Here is a 21275-nt window from a genome sequence, read left to right on the forward strand (position 1 = left end):
CTGATTAAATGTATTAGGTACAGAGTCAAAGATTCTCAAATATTTTTGTTAGTATTTTATTGATTCCCATGATTTTTGTTTTAAGCTACTCTCTCTTTTTTTTTTTTTTAACATCTTTATTGGAGTATAATTGCTTTACAATGGTGTGTTAGTTTCTGCTGTATAACAAAGTGAATCAGCTATACATATACATATATCCCCATACCCCTCCCTCTTGTGTCTCCCTCCCACCCTCCCTATCCCACACCTCTAGGTGGTCACAAAGCACCCAGCTGATCTCCCTGTGCTATGCAGCTGCTTCCTGCTAGCTTTCCATTTCACATTTCGCAATGTATATATGTCAATGCCACTCTCTCACTTCGTTTCAGCTTACCCTTCCCACTCCCGGTGTCCTCAGGTCCATTCTCTATGTCTGCGTTTTTATTCCTGTCCTGCCCCTAGGTTCTTCAGAACCTTTTTTTTTTTTTTAGATTCCATATATATGTGTTAGCATGCGGTATTTGTTATTCTCTTTCTGACTTACTACACTCTGTATGACAGACTCTAAGTCCATCCACCTCACTACAAATAACTCAATTTGGTTTCTTTTTATGGCTGAGTAATATTCCATTGTATATACGTGCCACATCTTCTTTATCCATTCATCTGTCAATGGACACTTAGGTTGCTTCCATGTCCTGGCTATTATAAATAGAGCTGCAATGAACATTATGGTATATGAATCTTTTTGAATTATGGTTTTCTCAGGGTATATGCCCAGTAGTGGGATTGCTGCATCACATGGTAGTTCTATTTTTAGATTTTTAAGGAACCTCTATACTGTTCTCCATAGTGGCTGTATCAATTTACATTTCCACCAACAGTATAGGAGGGTTCCCTTTTCTCCACACTCTCTCCAGCATATATTGTTTGTAGCTTTTTTAATGATGGCCATTCTGACTGGTGTGAGGTGATATAAGGTACTCTCTTTCTTTTAAGGACTTTACTGGGTTGCTTATTACAAAAAATATATTTTGTTGTAATAAAATGAAAAGATACATAAATATATGAAGTAAAAAGGGGAGAGTTGTTTCCTCTTTTCCCTCTGCCTCCCAAACTCATCACCCAGAGGTAACTTGTTACTTTTGTATAAATCTTTTCATGCTCATTAAACATTTACTTACTTATTTTAAATGATATTTCATATCATTTTCTGCAACTTACTAGTTTGCTTTACGTTATGAAAATCCTTGTAACTTGTAAATTGCAGTGTGCTTTCTTGTCATTCAAAAGCTATATAGGGAGACAAGCAAAAGCTAAGAGAATTCAGCACCACCAGATCAGCTTTACAACAAATGCTAAAGGAACTTCTCTAGGCACGAAACAAAAGAGACGGAAAAGACCTACCATAACAAACCCAAAACAATTAAGAAAATAGTAATAGGAACATACATATTGATAACTACCTTAAATGTAAATGAATTAAATGCTCCCACCAAAAGACATAGACCGGCTGAATGGATACAAAAACAAGACCTGTATATATGCTGTCTACAAGAGACCCACGTCAGACCTAGGGACACATACAGACTGAAAGTGAGGGGATAGAAAAAGATATTCCATGCAAATGGAAATCAAAAGAAAGCTGCAGTAGCAATTCTCATATCAGACAAAATAGACTTTAAAATAAAGACTACTACAAGAGACAAAGAAGGACACTGCATAATGATCAAGGGATCTATCCAAGAAGAAGATATAACAATTGTAAATATTTCTGCACCCAACATAGGAGCACCTCAATACATAAGGCAAATGCTAACAGCCATAAAAGGGGAAATCGACAGTAACACAGTCATAGTAGGGGACTTTAACACTTCACTTTCACCAATGGACAAATAATCCAAAATGAAAATAAATAAGGAAACACAAGCTTTAAATGATACATTAAACAAGATGGACTTAATTGAAATTTATAGGCCATTCCATCCAAACACAACAGAATACACTTTCTTCTCAAGTGCTCATGGAACATTCTTCAGGATAGATCATATCTTGGGTCACAAAACAAGCCTTGGTAAATTTAAGAAAATTGAAATCATATCAAGTATCTTTTCTGATCACAACACTATGAGACTAGATACCAATTACAGGAAAAAAACTGTAAAAAATACAAACACACGGAGGCTATACAATACACTACTAAATAACCAGGAGATCACTGAAGAAATCAAAGAGGAAATCAGAAAATACCTAGAAACAAATGACAATGAAAACACGACAACCCAAAACCTATAGGATACAGCAAAAGCAGTTCTAAGAGGGAAATTTATAGCAATACAATCCTACCTCAAGAAACAAGAAACATTTCAAACAAACAACCTAATCTTACACCTAAAGCAATTAAAGAAAGAAGAACAAAATAGCCTCCAAAGTTAGCAGAAGGAAAGAAATCATAAAGATCAGATCAGAAATAAATGAAAAAGAAAAGAAGGAAACAATAGCAAACATCAATAAAACTAAAAGCTGGTTCCTTGAGAAGATAAACAAAATTGATAGACCACTAGCCAGACTCATCAAGAAAAAAAGGGAGAAGACGCAAATCAATAGAATTAGAAGTGAAAACGGAGAATTAACAACTGACACTGCAGAAATACAAAGGATCATGAGAGATTACTACAAGCAACTATATGCCAATAAAATGGACAACCTGGAAGAAATGGACAAATTCTTAGAAAAACACAACCTTCCGAGACTGAACCAGGAAGAATAGAAAATATAAACAGACCAATCACAAGCACTGAAATTGAAACTGTGATTAAAAATCTTCCAACAAACAAAAGCCAAGGACCTGATGGCGTTACAGACAAATTCTAGCAAACATTTAGAGAAGAGCTAACACCTATCCTTCTCAAACTCTTCCAAATACAGCACAGGGAGGAATACTCCCAAACTCATTCTACGAGGCCACCATCACCCTGATACCAAAATCAGACAAAGATGTCACAAAAAGAAGAAAACTATATCACTGATGAACATAGATGCAACAATCCTCAACAAAATACTTGCAAAGAGAATCCAACAGCACATTAAAAGGATCATACACCCTGATCAAGTGGTGTTTATCCTAGGAATGGAAGGGTTCTGCAATATACACAAATCAATCAATGTGACACACCATATTAACAAATTGAAGGAGAAAAACCATATGATCATCTCAATAGATGCAGAAAAAGCTTTCAGCAAAATTCAACACTGATATATGATAAAAAAACTCTCCAGAAAGTACGCATAGAGGGAACTTACCTCAACATAATAAAGGCCATATATGACAAACTCACAGCCAACATCATCCTCAATGATGAAAAACTGAAACCATTTCCACTAAGATCAAGAAAAAGACAAGGTTGCCCACTCTCACCACTATTATTCAACATAGTTTTGGAAGTTTTAGCTACAGCAATCAGAGAAGAAAAAGAAATAAAAGGAATCCAAACTGGAAAAGAAGTAAAACTGTCACTGTTTGCAGATGACATGATACTATACATAGAGAATCCTAAAGATGCTACCAGAAAACTACTAAAGCTAATCAATGAATTTGGTAAACTAACAGGATACAAAATTAATGCACAGAAATCTCTTGCATTCCTATACACTAATGATGAAAAATCTGAAAGAGAAATTAAGGAAGCACTCCCATTTACCTTTGCAACAAAAAGAACAAAATACTTTGGAATAAACCTACCTAAGAAGACAAAAGACCTGTATGCAGAAAACTATAAGACACTGATGAAAGAAATTAAAGATGATACCAACAGATGGAGAGATATACCATGTTCTTGGATTGGAAGAATCAACATTGTGAAAATGGCTATACTCCCCAAAGCAATCTACAGATTCAATGCAATCCATAGCAAACTACCAACGGCATTTTTCACAGAACTAGAACAAAAATTTTCACAGTTTGTATGGAAACACAAAAGACCCCGAATAGCCAAAGCAATCTTGAGAAAGAAAAACTGGATCTGGAGGAATCAGGATCCCTCACTTCAGACTATATTACAAAGCTACAGCAATCAAGACAGTATGGTACTGGCACAAAAACAGAAATATAGATCAATGGAACAGGATAGAAAGCCCAGAGATAAACCCACGCACATATGGTCACCTTATCTTTTTTTTTAAAATTAATTTATTTTATATTATTATTTGTTTTTGGCTGCACTTGGTCTTTGTTGCTGTCTCTAGTTGTGGCGAGCGGGGGCTACTCTTCATTGCGGTGTGCAGGCTTCTCATTGCAGTGGCGTCTCTTGTTGCGGAGCATGGGCTCTAGGCACATGGGCTTCAGTAGTCGTGGCACACGGGCTCAGTAGTTTTGGCGCACGGGCTTAGTTGCTCCATGACATGTGGGATCTTCCTGGACCATGGCTTAAACCTGTTTCCCCTGCATTCTCAGGCAGATTCTTAACCACTGTGCCACCAAGGAAGCCCTGGTCACCTTATCTTTGATAAAGGAGGCAAGAATATACAGTGGAGAAAAGACAGCCTCTTCAATAAGTGTTGCTGGGAAAACTGGATAGCTACATGTAAAAGAATGAAATTAGAACACTCCTTAACACCATACACAAAAATAAACTCAAAATGGATTAAAGACCTAAATGTAAGGACAGACCCTATAAAACTCTTAGAGGAAAACATAGGCAGAACACTTTATGACATAAATCACAGCAAGATTCTTTTTGACCCACTTCCTAGAGAAATAGAAATTAAAAAAAATAAACAAATGGGACCTAATGAAACTTAAAATCTTTTGCACGGCAAAGGAAACCATAAACAAGAATAAAAGACAACACTCAGAATGGGAGAAAATATTTGCAAATGAAGCAACCGACAAAGGATTAATTCCAAAATATACCAGCAGCTCATGCAGCTTATTATCAAAAAACAAACAACCTAATCCAAAAAAAGGCAGAAGACCTAAATAGACATTTCTCCAAAGAAGATATACAGATTGCCAAGAAACACATGAAAAGATGTTCAACATCACTAATCATTAGAGAAATGCAAATCAAAAGTACAGTGAGGTATCACCTCACACAGGTCAGAATGGCTATCATTAAAAAATCTACAAACAATAAATGCTGGAGAGGGTGTGGAGAATAGGGAACCCTCCTGCATTGTTGGTGGGAATGTAAATTGGTACAGCCACTATGGAGAACAGTATGGAGGTTCCTTAAAAAACTAAAAATAGAACTACCATACGACCCAGCAATCCCACTACTGGACATATACCCTGAGAAAACCATAATTCAAAAAGAGTCATGTACCACAATGCTCATTGCAGCTCTATTTACAATAGCCAGGACATGGAAGCAACCTAAGTGTCCATCGACAGATGAATGGATAAAGAAGATGTGGTACATATATATAGTGGAATATTACTCAGTCATAAAAGGAAACCAAATTGAGTTATTTGTAGTGAGGTGGATGGACTTAGAGACTGTCATACAGAGTGAAGTAAGAAAGAGGAAAACAAATACCATATGCTAACATATATATATGGAAGTTACCAGGGGTAACTACTATCTTGCATTTGTTGTTAACATTCCCATACCTGCTTTTCTATTTTTACTACATATTTATGCCTTTATAATAACCCACAGTTTATTTGTATTTATTTTAAAACTTCACATCTAAGCTGCCCTAATGTTCATAATGTTCACATCTCTAGCAATTTGTTCAGTATAATGGTTTTGAGATTTATCCATATTGATATACATAACTCCTGGCCATATTTAACTTTTTGTCAGTGTGATATGTACGAACTGTTCTTTCTCATAATTTAAAATTACCTCTACAAACTGTGTTTTTCTCATTTCTCAGTCCTAATGGCATTTATTTGTTTCGTCTTCTGTCTGTTTTTTAGTTGAAAGACTGGCAATGTTTTCTGTTGTACTGATCATTTTAAAGAGCCAGCTCCTGGTTTTATTTATCGGGTCCATTAAAAAATTTGCCTTGGCTTCCCTGGTGGCGCAGTGGTTGAGAATCTGCCTGCCAATGCAGGGGACACGGGTTAGAACCCTGGTCTGGGAAGATCCCACATGCCGCGGAGCAACTGGGCCCGTGAGCCACAATTACTGAGCCTGCGCGTCTGGAGTCTGTGCTCTGCAACAAGAGAGGCCGCGACAGTGAGAGGCCCGCGCACCGCGATGAAGAGTGGCCCCCGCCTGCCACAACCAGAGAAAGCCCTCGCACAGAAACGAAGACCCAACACAGCCAAAAATAAAATAAAATAAATTAATTAATTAAAAAAAATACTTTAAAAAAGACCAAAAAAAAATTTTTTTTGCCTTATATATTGATACTCTCTACTTTTGCTGTATTTATTTATTTATTTATTTTAAACTTTTTTCTAGATTCTTTTGGCTGTGTGTGCATGTGTGTGTGTGTGTGTGTGTGTGTTAGTATTTGCTTGCAACATGCTTCATTTATTTTAGTTGCCCACATAGTCTAATAAATGCATTTACAAATATAGTTTTTCCCTTTTACCATTGTTGGTACAAGTTACAGGTTTTAATATATACTTATCAGTGTCAGTTATTTCTAAATAGTTTGAAGTTTGAAGATGAGTTCCACTTTATCTTGAGTGTAAATAAACAGGCTATTTCAATGTGTCAGAATGGTCAATATTCTTTTTGGCTGGACTTTTGTTAATTTCTGTGGTCCTTACATTGTGGTCAGAGAATGTGTCTTGTATGATTAATTCATATTTGAATGACAGTTTGGTTGGGAATTGAATTCTAGACTCAATTTTATCTGAAATTTGTAGACATTTTTCTTTTCTTTGACTTCTGGTATTCATTAGAGTAGATGCAAAATTTGATGGCAGTCTACTTCTTGGTCCCATATAGATCCCTTGTCTTTTTCTTTTTTTTTTAATCCTCCATTAATGTGTAATGTATTCATTTTATCCTTGCATCTAGAAGCATGTCTAATTTTCAGTGTTGGTGTCAAGGTCTTGGTGAGCTCTTTGGATCTGAAAGCTTAAGATACTTTTTCAAGCAAAAGGAAATTCCCTTCTGTTATTTTTTAAATTTTATCATCTTCTTTGTTTATTCGTCTTGAGCTTTTATTAAACAGATATTTATTTTTTGTGTGTGTCTCTTAACTTTGGTTCATGATTCTTGTCCCTGCTGCTGGCATTTCTAATAGTTTGATATTTACAGTTTCAATACCAGGGTGCAACAAAAATAACTTCGTAATATTTCATTATAACTGAACTCATTTTTTCCACTGAAGGCAAAAAAAAGATGATTTCTTTCCAGTCGAAGGCAACTCAGTCACTTTCAGTTGTAAACATGACCCATTCAGGATTTAAAGTCAGTTCAAAATTCTCTCTCCTCTTTATTCCCTTCTTCCCCCCTGGCAGGGATCCAAGTTCCCAGGGCTTTAATGTATCGTCCTGGCACTGGGGGTAGGATATTTAGTACAACGAATTCCTCTGTTCTCACTCTCTTCTGTGCAGAGGGAGCTGGTGCTTCCTGGTTCTTATTGTCATGTGCTTGTATCCACTGCTGCCCGTGGCCAAGCCTTGGCTTCTCTCTTAAGAGATGTATATTCTGCATTCTCTTTGTATGGCTCTAAAGTGCCTTTGGTTTTCTAACAGTTGTTTCATAATTGATGAATACATCATCAGTTTTTTTATACTGAAGTGTCAGTATTCTGTGAAGTCACTCTTGGTCCCTCTGCCTCCATCAACCATTGCTGGCATGTTGTTCTGCTGCCATGTTGGATATAGAAAATCCCTAGAAGCCTCGCCATTACCCTAGGAAGTGAGGCACAGGTATCTTCTCTTCCAGATTCTTCTACAAAATGAGGTGGCGACTTTTATCACCTATAGTGACCCTCTCTGGGACTCATCTGGGGTTGGAGGGTATTGGGGCCTGGGGCCCTTCTTAAGATCCAGACAACATCTATAATCTAATCAGGATATACTTGAGTTTATTCTCCTTTGCTTACTGATAATATCTTTGTTTTGTGCTGGTCTCAGCCTATTGATAGTAATGCTATCCCTAGAAATGCCTGGGGGCCCAGTGAATTTCCCACTGATGTTCCCTTTGCAAACAATTGTTACAACTGGATGAACCCTTGTGGTTCTTATTATGATGGCAAGACACCCTCTAGCAATAACCATTAGGAAACTTTGAAGACAAAAACAGTCTATTATTTACAAGCCCTGGAGTGTACAAGGCATGCCAGAGGGCACACAGCGAAGCCTCCAGTAGAGACAGAGAGAGAGTTTGAGCACAGGCCTGGGGATCTGCTTTTATTGATGTTGAGGGTGGGGGTCTAGGGTTTCCTTGGATTGCTCTTTATTAGTGAATTTGAAACATAATAGTGGGAATTTGAAACATAATAGTGGGAATTTAAAACATGGGAAGAGAGAAAAAAGATAGAGAGGAAAAAACATTGGCCCAAATGACCACATCAACATTTAGAATCTCTAAAACAAAGGAGGCTCATGAGGTGGGGGGGCAATGTATTTATTCCAGATAGCCTTCATTGTAGTATTGAAGCTGATGCATCTTTGAAGTGGACCCCTCAGCAATCAAAGCTTAAAGTCAGATACTTGCATTACAAAAAGAAAAGCCAACTGTCGGAGCTTACATTACAGTCTTTTTTCCCTTTTAAGTAAGAAAATGACTATCATAGTGTGAATTTTAGGCACATGGTATAAACTCTCTGCTTCCTGACTTCCAGGATTGCTCTTTACATTAAAAGATCCATCTTGAGGAATTCCAAGGAAAACATTTTTTTTTAACACAGTCTTTCTTACAATTAACAGCTTTAATGTCAAGACTATTTTTTCTTTAATGTATTTTAAAAATCTATTTTTAGACATTCAATTTGTTCCTTTAGTTCAGGATGTATCAGGCCCACTCCTGAAGGGAAAGTGCATGACAAGTAATCACTGCTTCCTGAATCATGGAGGTAAAACAGGGCTATAAGGAACACAAGGTATTGGATGGTGGTGCTAGCCTGAAAAAAATAGACTGCCAGATATTTCTCCAGCAAAGGTGGATTTATTTGGGATCAGCAGAGAATTGCAATTCGGAGTCTGCAACCATGGTGAGTGTGTGCAAGTTCCCACATGATGAGGAGAATGCTTTTATAGAGGGGAAGAGGGAGTTGGGAGGGTTATAGTAAACAAAGAGTCCATGACCTTTCATTGGCTGAGTCCTTGCTAGGAAAGAAGAGGGGTCTTTATTCTTCCTGTTGGGCTCTGCTATTGTTACAGGATGTGAGAGCTCCCCCTTCTGGTCTCCCAACTCTATTTAATTGAAGTTTCTGTTTATTAATTTTTTTCCTTTCCCCCTTTTGATCAAGGTCTTTCTCTGAAAATATCACTGATCAAGAGTCAGGTTTTCTAGTTTCAGAGGCTTCCCCCCCGCCGCCCCCCCAGTGTCAGGAAAGATCTTTCCTGGGTGTAGTATCTTATGTTGGAGGGAAAATGCACAGATTGGAAATCTATTAAGGTTACATTTGGGTAACAGGAAGGGGTAGGAGGGAGAACTCTCAGGTACTTTTTTTTTTAATAAATTTATTTATTTATATTTTTGGCTGCGTTGGGTCTTTCTTGCTGCGAGCGGGCTTTCTCTAGTTGCGGCGAGTGGGGGCTACTCTTCGTTGCGGTGCGAGGACTTCTCATTGCTGTGGCTTCTCTTGTTGCGGAGCACGGGCTCTAGGCAGGCAGGCTTCAGTAGTTGTGGCTCACGGGCTCTAGAGCACAGGCTCAGTAGTTGTGGCTCACGGGCTCTAGAGCACAGGCTCAGTAGTTGTGGTGCACAGGCTTAGTTGCTCTGCGGCATGTGGGATCTTCCCGGACCAGGGCTCAAACCCGTGTCCCCTGCATTGGCAGGCGGATTCTTAACCACTGCGCCACAAGGGAAGCCCTCTCAGGTACTTTTTATCTGAAGTTTATGTGTTATCAAGATCATAGACATGGGAGATCATCTGAAACATTATGTCATCATCAAAGTTTTGGCAAGAAACTTCCAACAGGCCTGGTCTGGATATCATGGGAAAGCTGTCTCATCAGATGTTGATCTGCTTCAATTCCAGAAAATCTTTACTTTTAGGTCACCAGATGATATGCAGGTCCAGTCAGTGTTTGGTGCTTTCTTTAGGTATGTCATATGAATCCCAGGGTCAGTTCCTTGGAGCTTGGTGACACAAGACTTGGTTAGCAGTGCCTGATAGGGGCCTTTCCAATGAGGTTGAAGAGAACTCTTCTGGAGGTGTCTCCTACAGTAGACAAAATCTCCAGGTTGCAAGGTACGATGCTTAAGGTCTTTTTCTCCCAAGGTAAAAAATTGCTCTACCAGAACATAGTTATTTTTAATAGAAGCAATTAGGCCTTTGCCATAATAGACTATCTCTCCTTTTATCTGTTGTGGGTCAAAAGAATCAGGAGCCAAGTACATTGGGCATCCCATGGCTATCTCAAAGGGTGAGAGTTTATGAGTTCCTAAAGAGGTAGATATAAGATTTAGAAGGACCAACAGCAACGCTTTTGGCCAAGGAATTTGGAGGGCCTCTACAAATTTTGCCAACTGAGTCTTAATAATGCCATTTGTGTGTTCACCTAAACCAGAGGATTGAGAGTGGTGAGTGAAAATATTGTAAAACTGGCCAAACAGCACAGACTTTTAAGGCACTTGGCTACTATCATGGGTTCCTCAATCACTGTGAAGTTCAAGAGGAGATCACAATGTAGAGATGATCTTTTCCAAAAAGAACTTTAGTCACAGAAGAGACAGTCGCTTGTCTGCAATGAAAATCTTCTGTTCAGTGTGAAAACATGCAGACCATGTCTAAAACATATTTATATCTATTACTCAGAGGAAGTTGTGTGAAATCCATTTGCCAGAACTTGAATGGTCTGTTAGGAGGTTAAAAAAGTCCAGGAGCAGTATGAACAGGCTTCCTGGGCTGTACTTTGGACAAGTGGGACAAGTGAAGTAAACACTATGGGGGCTTTGCTAATATTTCCCCACTGATACTGATTCATGAAGACTATCATTTTGTCAGTAGGCCAGTGGTTTAATGCATGTACAGTGGTGAGGATTGGGAACTTTAGAGTGTCCGGTAGGACTTGGTTGTTATTTGGTCTAAACCACAGCTTTCTCTTTTTATCAAACCAACAGTTAAATTTCCAGTTTTGTTTTTCCTTTTTTGAGGCCAATTTTTGAGCATGTCTAGCCAGTTTTTCTAAACTATCATTTGGCAGAATCACTCTTTGGACCATGATGGAGTTTGGCTCCTATTGGTCCCTTTAAGGGCAGCATTCCTTGCTGAAATAGCAGCTCACTTCCAGAGAGTCGAGTTTAGAATGCCCCAGAATCTTAATAATAGCTAAAGTGGCAGGTAAAAACATTGCATTCAATAATTCCTGAACATAGGGGCCAATTTTAATTGTATTTCCACTGGAAGTAAGGAAGCCATGTTGCTTCCACAACATTCCAAAATCATGAGCTACTCCGAAAGTATATTTACTGTCAATATAAATATTGGCAGTTTTGTCCTTGGCTAAAGTACAGGTCTGTATAAGAGCATATAATTCGGTCTGTTGGGCTGAAGTAGCCATAGATAAAGATGCTGCTTCAACAATATCAAAAAGAGTTGTAATAGCATATCCAGCACAATATTTGCTGTTGTCACCTTTGAAATAAGAACCATCAGTGAACCATGGGAAGTCAATGTTACTTCATCATGAGGAGTCAGGAGGTGGTCCGTCAGTGTTAGGCAATCATAGGTGTTGTACTCTGTCAGTGTCAAAGGGGAGGAGAGTAGTCAGGTTAAGATTATTAAAACATAAAGGAATTATGTGAGGGGCAGTTAATGAAAGGACTTCATAGATGTGAGATGGATGGCTGAAAAATGTTGGGTGTGGTGAGAATTCAGGAGAGATTCTACTGCATGAGGTGCAAAAATGGTTAACAGAGAACCCACATGATTTTCTCAGTGTCCTCAATCGGAAGGGCAGTGGCTTTAGTGGCTCTAAGGGAAGGGTCATATCCCTGGCCCCTGGGTCCAGTTGCTGGCTATAATGCCCTAGGGGTCAAGGGTGGTCCCTGTTTTCTTGGGTGAGTACCCCAAGGGCATTTCTTTCCTTTTCATATTAAAAAAAAGGAAAAAGGAAATCTGATAATTGGGATGCCCAAAGGCAGGTGGGTTCATCAAACTTTCCTTTAAGGCCTTAAGGCCTTGAAGGCTATATCATTCAGTTCTTCTCATAAAATTGAGTCAGGGTTGTTTTTATTGAATAAAACACATAGAGGTTTGGCCACAAAAGAGAAATTGTAATCCAATTTCAGCAATAACAAACCAGCTGAGAAAACCTCAGAGTTAGTGTTTAGTTTTGGGTTTGGGGAAACTTGGGACACCATGAAGTCTATCTGGATCTAGATGTAGCCCTTGTTCTGATATCAGATGCCCTAAATGTTGAACTTGGGTTCGGGCAAACTGCAATTTTTCTTTGGAGACCTTCTATCCCTTTAAAACTAAGTGCATACTGATTTCCTGCGAGGATGCCTGGTAACTGAGAGCAGAGAAGCAAATCATCCACATATTGCAACAAAGTAGAACCTCTAGGGAACTTTATATCGTCCAAATCAGCCTTTAGGATTTGCAAAAATAAAAAGGACTCAGTATAACCCTGAGGCATTACTGTCCAGGTGAATTGTTTTTCTCCTCAAGTGAAGGCAGAAAGGTGTTTTCTAGCTTCATGAACTGGAGTACTGAAGAATGCACTGCATAAGACAATTACAGTAAAGAATTTACTTCCAGTGAGAATGGATGTGGTAACATATGAGGGTAGGAAAAACAAGGGGTGTTGAGGGATAGCAATGTTTTTTTTTTTTTTTAGATTCTCAGATCTTTTTTTAAAAAAAAATTTTATGGGAGTATAGTTGCTTTACAATATTGTGTTAGTTTCTACTGTACAGCAAAGCGAATCAGCTATACATATCCATATAGTCCCTCTTTTTTGGATTTCCTTCCCATTTAGGTCACCACAGAGCACTGAGTAGAGTTCCCTGAGCTATACAGTAGGTTCTCATTAGTTATCTATTTTATACATAGTATCAATCGTGTATATATGTCAATCCCAATCTCCCAATTCATCCCACCCACCCCCTTCCCCCTTGGCATCCATACGTGTGTTCTCTATGTCTGTGTCTCTATTTCTGTTTTGTAAATAAGATCGTCTATACCAATTTTTCAGATTCCACATATATACATTAGTATGTGATATTTGTTTTTCTCTTTCTGACTTACTTCACTCTGTATAACAGTCTCTAGGTCCATCCAAGTCTCTGCAAATGACCCAATTTCATTCCTTTTTATGACTGAGTAATATTCCATTGACAATATTGTTTATTGCTTTAAGGTCCTGGACAAACCTCCAGGTTTGCCCAGGACCAAAACTCAGCCCTTAGGCTTTCTCACCAGTAAAATGCGAGTGTTACAGGGACTAGTACAAGGGATACAGAGGGATAAAAGTATACTAGTACAAGGGATAAAGAGGCTTCAAGCCTTGGGATCTTCTATTATGGGATTTATGCCTCGAAGGGCTCCTTTACTTGTAGGGTATGGTTAATTCTGGGAAGACTGAGGGGTCTATTTGAATTTTGATGGGAGACGTGCTGTGAATTTTGCCAACATCAGTTGGAGATTCTGCTCTTAGGGAAAGTGGTAGCTGATTTAGTAGGGACAAATGATCAGTGTTTACAGAATCAGCTCTAGTGTTGTCAGAAACACAACAAATAAAAGATGTCAAAGTATCATGTAATTCACCTGGTTGGTTACTTTGATGACTACTGTCAAATTCTAGAATTATTTTCCCCCTTTGGGAGAAAGAAATTCTGGCATGATACTTCTTTAAGAAGTCTCGGCCTAATAAATGGATAGAGGTGGAGGAACTAAGGGGAAGATGGTGGGTACCACTCAAAGGGCCTAAACAAAAGTGGATAGGTTCAGAGACAGGAACATTTTGAGGTTCATTGAAGATCTCCACTATTCGAGGCAGGGGCTGCTTTACAACAGCTGGCTTGAGCACTGAGAGTGTGGCTCTGGTGTCAATTAGGATCGGAAGAGATTCATCTCCAGTCGGGAGAAATGTTCTCCAAGACAATTAAGAGGGAGGATTGGGAAGAACCCCTGTAGTCCTTGGAACCTCATCATGGAGAACTGGGAGAACGTCAGAAAGGCTGGTGAGAGGGCTGAAGGTGCCTGAGCACTTAAATTTGTACCATTCTTTTTCCAGTGTCCTGACTCTATGCAATAGCAGAAACTAAGAGAGTTTTGGTTTCATTTAGGAGCCTTCCTTCACTGGAGTTGAAGATTAAGAATTTTGTTGGTCTTCTTTTGAAATGACTCATCTAGAGTATGAGACAGCTGGTTTGCCAGATTAACTAAATCTGGAGTGGATATAGTTTCCCATTCCATCCTGGTCCTTTTTACTAGAAGGGGAAGGTCCTGGTTCAGCCCATTAATAGACATAGAGTTAAACGCTACTCAGGTGGAATCAACATCTGAAGGAAGACCAGAACTTTCTTTAAATATAATCTGAAGTTAATTGTAATAATCATGAAAAGGTTCATCAGATTTTTTGCGAACGCAAGCCTGAATTTTGCTCCAATCAACAGGCTTCGGAGAAGACCAGGAATTGCTTGACAAAGCCCCCTAGCGATTGCCTAAGCCTGTTCATATAATAAGTTAGTAGGCTGGTCTCCCAGGTGAAATTCTAGAGACTTTTTAGGATTTTCCCTATTAGCAGTTTTCATCCAATGTTGAGCCTGGCCTTCACCGACAAGCATATGAGCTAGCAGATATGAGTCAGAGAAATGAGGTTGATAAGTCTGAATGACTATAGTAAATTCCAGGAAGGAGGCATCATTCTTCTTCCTGCTGGGCTCTGCTGTCATCACAGGGCATGAGAGCTCCCCCTTCTGGTCTCTCAACTCTATTTAATTGAGGTTTCTGTTTATTCAATTTTTACAGTGGGAATTGATGTAAAATCCAGTGCTTAAAATCCCAAAATATTACTTGACTGAACTTAGGACCTCATCTTTGGAAATATCAGTTAGATTTTTAGATGTGTTTATGATTATTTTGTGGCCACTGTTGACCTCTGCTTTTTGCCACCATCATGACTCTCAAGAGGTATAGCAGAAGCTGGTGATGGCGTATTTTAGAGGGTTTGACAAATGCAATTCTATCTATGCATTTCACCTTCTTTATCTCCCTCTATGGCCCTTATAAATTGATTTTATTTTCTGTGACCGCCCATTGCTATTGGCACAGACCTGGGAGATAGCTTCCTCTAGCAGCTGCTGCTATATATAATTTTTCTCTATATGATTTCTGTTACTATATATGATTTGCTTTCTATATGATTCTGACCAGACTAGCCGTGATCCTGTTCACTTAGCTGTTCATTGACAAGTCCATCTAAACATCTGCAAATCAGGTCACCAGGCAAAGACCTGCTCTACCTTTGCCTCTTACATAACTACAGTAGGGCTGATCGTTGTGACTTGAGCTTTATTTTATGTACGCAATGACTTAGGAAAGTCTCTGGAAGGGGAAAAGGCTGGGACCAACTTCTACACAATTGTAAGCTCTGGGCTGCACTTTCTGATTTTATAGCCTGGGGAACAAGGACATGAAGGAGGCCCTGAGGAAACCTCTTAATAAAGCCAAGTTGTACTAATTATCTTCATAGTTCTGCAAAATGCTCATCAAACACCTCCTCTGTTGTACTAATCATCTGGGCTATCGTTATCATTTGTAAGTGGTTGCAGCACAGGAGGCATGGAACCAGCCCCCCAGAGGTAGAGTATCTTCCAGTAAGGAGTTTCCCATAAAGCCTGCCTCCAGGGAAAGCAATGAAAGACAGAGGCAGAATGTCAGCAAAGAAATTCCATATTTTAATGGGAAGAAATATTGATAAAGATTTTAAGTTAAATTGTGTAATGGTAACAACAGGGAAGGTTGATATCAGCAGTAACATTAATATTGAGCTAGAGTAGAGAGAGCAAAATGGGATAGGGAGATGATGAGATGACAATTGCATAATGAATTTACGAGAACTACCAACCAAAGATTGCTTTAGCATCTATGAGGATATTTCCTTATATGATTAGAAATGTTACATTTTGTCTGAGTGCTTTATAATTCTATTTTTAAGTGAGAAGTTACATGTAACGTGCTTTGCATGGTACTTCATGGTCCCTCAGGGATGTTGGCTATTTCTGTGGCTTCACAATTATTATTAGTGAGTTTTACATTCATTAAAACCCAGATAGAAAGTTTACTACTATCTTAAAGTAACCAGTTCATGGGAACTCTGCAATGTCATTGAATGTGTAAAGATTCAGACAGGAAGTAGGAAGAAAGGTTGAATTTGGGAAGAGGTCTGGGAAACACTCTTCTGATAGTGAAGATCAGGATACCTTACTGAAGAGTGGCTTTATTTCTTTCACTCATGTCACTTTCATTTGATTTGCTCCATAACTTTATGAAGTTGGTACTATTATTCTCAATTTACAGATGAGGTAGTTGAATCACACTGAGATTATGCATATTTCCCAAGATCGCACAGGTAGAACGTGAAGGAGCCAGGATTCTAACTCAGATGGTCTGATACCAGGATCCACACTCTTAACCAAAATTTACCATGTCCTCTCTCTGGTAAACTCTAAGTGGTTAGAGAATACCAATTGAAAGGGAAAAAGCTAAAATAGAAGCTATCTATATTTAGGATTAAAGTACTTTGGGGTATGAGAAAGATCTAATGGTCATGATATTTCCTAAGAGCCCTGAGGGACACCCACCTGGGGTGCCCTATCTCCACGAAGGAGAAGGTTCATGGCCTAACAAGGCACATTTCATACCCCAGGGTAGGGGGACATGGCAATATTTGCCCAGTAGGATCTCAGAATTTCTATGGACCAGTACCTGCCATGTGCCTCCCATCCTTCCTTTTTTCTAATGGGTATGTTTACTGTGGTTATCCTGTATGGTTCACCAATGTATGTTGGGTGTTCGTAGGGCAGGCAGATAACTTGTCCTTTTAGTTCATAATTCTTTAGACCAAGGGGAGCTGCTTCTGGGCTGAGAAAGATCACAAGATCCTAAACTTTGATCCCAACGATGTACAGCTGACCCTTGAACAACACAGGTTTGAATTGCAGGGGTCCACTTATATGTGACTATTTTTCAATAAATACTACAGTACTACAGGATCCATGTTTGGCTGAATTCATGACTGTGGGACCATGAGTATGGAATCACTAATACAGAGAGCCAACTATGGGACTCGAGTGTTTGCGGATTTTGTTATTCGGGGCAGGTCCTTGAAGCAATCCCCCACGAATACCAAGGCATGACTTGTAATTTGTAGAGGCTTGTGTGTGTGGGTGGTCTTAGGTGGTGATGAATGTATTTTGCATGTGGTTCGGTGGTAGGACTTGAGTATTTATGGATGATAGGGAAAAGTGTTCTGAAAACTCCTCTTCCACTGTGAATAGAATATACTCTCCTGCTCCAGGTTGTTGAGATTGACCATGTGACTTTCTTTGGCTGACAGACATGCAGACCGGATGTAAGCAAAGACTTGAATGTGTTTTGATAATGGAACTTTGCTCACTTGGGCCTCTGCCACTGTTAGAAGAACATGTCTTGGGTAGCTTGCTGACCCAAAGTTGGTGAGAGACATGTGAAACAAATCAGGAACCAAGCTGCAGCTTGGCTAAGCTAGCCCAGCCCAGCGTTGATAAGCCAAATCCTGGAACCTATGAATGTGAGGGTAAATGCTTATTCTTGTATGTCGCTGAATTTGTGGGTGTTTGTACACAAGAGTAGCTTAGTAAACATTCCATTGTCAAATACTTTTGAGAATTGCTGCACAATACCTACTTCATTTTGGAGATTTATAAACTATATTATCACACGAAAGTCTCTGAGAAATTATTTAGTAAAGACAGTTTTCGTTATTTAACCCAGTTTCTAAGGCATCTTTGAGCACTAAATCATTATTTTGTATGTTAAAAGTAAAAAAAAAAAAAAAATTAAATGCTAGCTGGAGTTTGACCTAATTTTTTTCTATTGAAGAGAGACGTTTCCCTTTGTTGAGGAAAACATCTTAAAGGGCATCTGGATTATGGAATTTAAGAACCTCTAATGTATGGTCTAAATGGAAGGTATTTGGGTATTAAAGATTCAGATTATCATGCATAACAATATACAAAGAATTTTGAGTCTTCTCCCAGTAGATTGGACTAGATAGGGATTTGGAAGATTGGGGAATTGGGAGAAGAGAAATATAAATAAAAGATGATCTCAGCAGAGAAAGATACAGGTCATATAGTAGCAGGCAGGCTTAAGGTGGAGGTGAGGAGCAGCCAGTGACAAATTTCTTGTGATGGAAATGGCTGGGGAATTTGTAGCACAATGACATCAATTATTCAATTCTAATTTTCTCCCTAATCTGTGTAGTACTATGAACCTCTTATGTTCTCTACAATATTTTTATTAAAAGTCGGCTACCCAAACAAACTCACTGTGTTAATTTTGCTTTAGAGAGTGAAAGATAAAGACAAAAGGCCATGCTTCATGCTTGGCATGATGTGGTACTGGAAAGGGTGAGAAGTAATGGGAAGTGTGCACGAGTGTAAATAACGCTTTCGCGGAAGCAGGAAAACAGAGCCACGCAAACGCAAGAGTGAGCCCTTGATTGTCCTTGGAAATTCTGGGGTGGGTCCTAGACTTTCTCCTGCACAAAGGATGCACAGAAGGTGAGGGGTGTGGCAGAGATTTCAGCCCAAATATTTGTTTGCACAAACATCTGTGCACTTCGCTACATCTTCTAGGTTATGTAGGCAGTAATGTTGAACCCCTTTGACTGGATTCAGGTCACTGTGATGTAGGTGGGAGGGAGGCAGACCAGGCCTGGTCCTTAGTGACATCCTGCTTGATCTTTCCCTGTCCTCCCCTGCACGAAATGGCTTAGCTGCAAGACAGAGGAGGACTACCTACCCCACACTGGCGTTTCCATGGGTAAATTTAAATTTATTGCGTTAAGTCACTGTGGTTTTAAGGTAATTTGTTAATACAGCATAGCCCAGAGGACTCACCTCTTCACCCAGTGAGCTCTGGGCGTGGATGTGGATGTGTGTGTGGTCATGAAAACATGTCCTCTTGGGCCGTGGGGCCTGTGGCTTAGGCAGAGTCCATTAGCAACCAGGGCCGACACAATTTCTGTCCACTCACCAGGTAACTACATGACCTTGGGCCTCTGTTTGCCGTGTTTCCTCATCAGTACAGAGGAAGAATTTGTTATCTCTCTCAATCCCACAGGGGTCTTGTGAAGATGAAGAGAATACTTGGAAATGGTTAAAGCTACTCTGCAAGTATTAGATCTTATTAAATTGACTTTCCTACATTTTCTTTTCCTAAGTGGAGGGTAGAGAGGAAAGAAATGGAATGTCCATTAAAAGGCACTTGTTAAGCCTGTGCCCTGGAAGCTGTTGGTCTCACCCTTCTTTTTCAAGCGTAGGGTACCAGCGCTATGCTGTACCGTAATGGAGACTGAGGCAAAAGGAAAATCAGTAATACCGGTGTTCTTTATTTAAAATTTTGATATATATACTTTTTTATTCTGTACCTGTATTTTCATTCCATTTGTTTTATTTTATTATTATTATTTTTAACATCTTTATTGGGGTATAATTGCTTTACAATGGTGTGTTAGTTTCTGCTGTATAACAAAGTGAATCAGTTATACATATACATATATCCCCATATCTCCTCCCTCTTGCATCTCCCTCCCTCTCACCCTCCCTATCCCACCCCTCTAGGTGGACATAAAGCACCGAGCTGATCTCCCTGTGCTATGCGGCTGCTTCCCACTAGCTATCCATTTTACATTTGGTAGTGTATATATGTCCATGCCACTCTCTCACTTCATCCCAGCTTACCTTTCCCCCTCCCTCTGTCCTCAAGTCCATTCTCTACGTCTGTGTCTTTATTCTTGTCCTGCCCCTAGGTAAGTCAGAAAGAGAAAGACAAATACCGTATGCTAACACATATATATGGAATCTAAAAAAAAAAAAAATTGTTCTGAAAATTTTGATATTTTATTCATCATAGAGATTTTTGTGTTGATTTTTATTTTTGATAATATCATATGATTATTTACCTTGTTTACTAAAGGTTTTGGTGCCACCTTAACTTTTTCATCCGAGGTACTCACCTCACCCTAGTCCTGGACTTGCCTAACACCATCCTGTACTGTGGCCAAAGCCCCACTCATTGCCCCAGGAGTAGTCCCTGGGCTTTCCTGTCCCTGTGAATTTGCTCATGCTGCTCCCCCTTCCTGAAGAGTTTTGCCCATCATTCTCCCACCCCTCACTTCCATCCAAACTGCCTGCCAAAGTCCACGTCCACTGGGAAGCCTTCCCTGATCTACCCCATCTATAAGTAATCTTGCCTTACACTGACTCCCCGTGGCACCTGGCCTACACCTCACTTATGAGCTTAGTACCTGTTATCTGTAGGATGAATAATTACGTAACATGCTAGGTTGCATAGTCCTTGTAGACAGGCATCGTGTTTTCTCTTTTACAGGGATTTGTTTCGTTTTGTATCTCCTGCTCTTCATTTAGAATGCTTAGCACCATGATGAATCAGTGACCTATATGGTCTCATTTTCTCTTGGTTTGCATAATTGTCCAAGAAAACAATTATTCTATAATTATTCTGTTCTTCCCCATCTTCCTTATTTCCTTTTCTGAATTGAGCCATCTCGAAATTCAATGGCTTAACAAAATGCCTCTGAATTTGGGGCTAAAGAAATACTGTTGTGTTAAAGATGCAGAGAGATGGCAAAGGCCATGCCAGCAAAAAGGATATGCCAGTTTCTCCTCTGAGCAACATCCCAGACTTTTGTTTTCCTTGTGATTTCATTTGCTTTTAAAGGGGGGGTGGGGAAGAAAGAAAGTGGGAGAGGAGACAGTGAAACACCTGACTTCCAGAGAGGGCAAACTTAGAAGACATGATGTGTCTTGTTGAGGTCTCTGTGTAGAGTCTCCATTGTGTCCTTCTGAATAATGTGATCAAAGCCTTGCGTTCACAAAGCACCCTTATTCCTTCCAGGATGTGGCCACACTGAGGAAGGCACAGTTTCTGACATTGTTCTGACAGAGAAGTTAAAGCCAGAGACACCTCACTCATCG

General features: G+C 39.4%; 1 protein-coding gene across 1 annotated transcript in view; it reads right to left on the bottom strand.

Moving 5' to 3' along the window:
* Positions 1–320: 320 nt before the first annotated feature.
* LOC309667561 (olfactory receptor 10W1-like) overlaps positions 321–21275 on the bottom strand; it is a 73644-nt gene continuing 52689 nt past the window's right edge. Inside the window, 1 exon segment of the mRNA XM_082476125.1 lies at positions 321–2197. The gene's annotated coding sequence lies outside the window, so the exon portion shown is untranslated.

This window comes from Balaenoptera physalus (genome assembly GCF_965194825.1).
Source record: "Balaenoptera physalus genome assembly, chromosome: 10".
NCBI classification, from domain to species: Eukaryota; Metazoa; Chordata; class Mammalia; order Artiodactyla; family Balaenopteridae; genus Balaenoptera; species Balaenoptera physalus.